This window comes from Lactuca serriola, chromosome 1 (assembly GCF_051521515.1).
Source record: "Lactuca serriola cultivar US96UC23 chromosome 1, Lser_US96UC23_V15, whole genome shotgun sequence".
In the NCBI taxonomy this organism is placed as follows: Eukaryota; Viridiplantae; Streptophyta; class Magnoliopsida; order Asterales; family Asteraceae; genus Lactuca; species Lactuca serriola.
In genome coordinates, this window is record NC_136408.1 from 53424215 (window position 1) to 53425716 (window position 1502).

Consider the following 1502-nt stretch of genomic DNA (forward strand, 5'->3'; position numbering starts at 1 on the left):
TATATATATATATATATATATATATACAGATATTAATTAATTTACCATTGAGCTAACGTCGTCCTACTTCCTAGATGGTGTTTGTGTGTGCATAGACACACACGAATGTGGAGTCTCCAAAGCTGTTGATATCATACACAGCATCATAAAGGATCCTTCAAGGGCACAATTGCTAAAGTTTTTCATGTCTGATGGAGATCTTTCAAAAGAACTTGATGACAGATTTGGCTCTCAGTGTGGGGATATTTTGGTCTTGATTGTTATTAGAACTTTTTAACTTTTAACTTTTATGATTTAATAATGATTTATTCCTATTTTTATTTTGTAACAGGCTTCGGTTCCCACGAACGAATCTGATAATGATTGACCAGGTTCAACAAAGTCAAACGTTCATATTTTGATGGAGGTAAATACCATAATACAAAATGAAACTAAAAACAATAGTTTATAAAATGAAAATGATCCTGTATTTACAAAACCAATAACAATCGATATATCAATATGTACAACAACTTACATTACAATGAACCCGTATCGTTAACCATTCAAAATTGACATTGAAGAAACAATGAAAAGTTTTTACCTTTTGTTACTTTTGTAACTCGGTTTAAGCAAAAATTCACCTTTTTTTTACTGGGATTGCAGCTGTGTACTTACAGTGGGCAGGAACATTTTACCAAAGAAAAGAAGGAAGAATGATTTCAAGAGGAATTGGAATTGTGATCATCTGCGACTAATGTGGGTATTTGACCTTGATTGACAAAGTCAATCTTGTTTAATCTCAAACAGCAAAGAATTTTCTCGGGTAATTCTTCTGGTTTTTGAGCCTGTATGTTTTTTTTTAACAAGAAAAAATATTAGGGAGGGAAAAAGTTGTAATAGTTTGAAAGTACATCAACAATTCATGATTAGATTTAGATTACCTAAATTGTTAAGCCGAGATTCATAATCCCGTGTTTTAGACGTTCACGAAATGCATCCAATCCTTTTCTTGCTATGTAACTAAATCGATGAATATCAAGGTCAATTTCAAAGTAATTTGATCCCTTAAAGAAGTTGTGTTGGGGGCGTGAGAACATGGCTCCATATTATCAACAGAGTGAAGGGGACAAAAATATTAGTACTACTACTCCTCCTGTTGTTGCTGCACAAAGCAAACCAAATCTGAAAAAGATTCAAATGATGTCTAAAACAACAGGTGAAGATAATATTCAAAGCATAAAAACTTATGTTACTGAATTAAAAGAACGTGTGTCAAAGTTACAATACCAAAAACAGCTACTTGTCTGCCAGGTTAGTTACAATTTAGAAAGAAAGTAAGTTTTTACTAAAATTCCGAAAATGCCCTTTGTAAAATTATTGTTTTGGTTTGAACAGGCATTCGAGGTAGAGGAAGCAAACGATGGTGGTGGTGGTGGGGCCTCTGATGAGACGGATTTTGTGGAGGAAATGGAATATCCTATCATGCCACGTCACCTTGTGTTATGTCAGGTACCTATGGA

The 1502-nt window shown here is 33.6% G+C and overlaps 1 long non-coding RNA gene across 1 annotated transcript; it reads left to right on the top strand.

Annotated features, from left to right (window-relative positions):
- The first annotated feature begins 331 nt into the window (after window positions 1-331).
- On the top strand, window positions 332-1038 carry LOC145068640 (uncharacterized). The gene is made up of 2 exons (XR_013689035.1): window positions 332-406; window positions 646-1038. It is a non-coding gene; the product is annotated as an uncharacterized LOC145068640 (long non-coding RNA).
- Window positions 1039-1502: the final 464 nt, after the last annotated feature.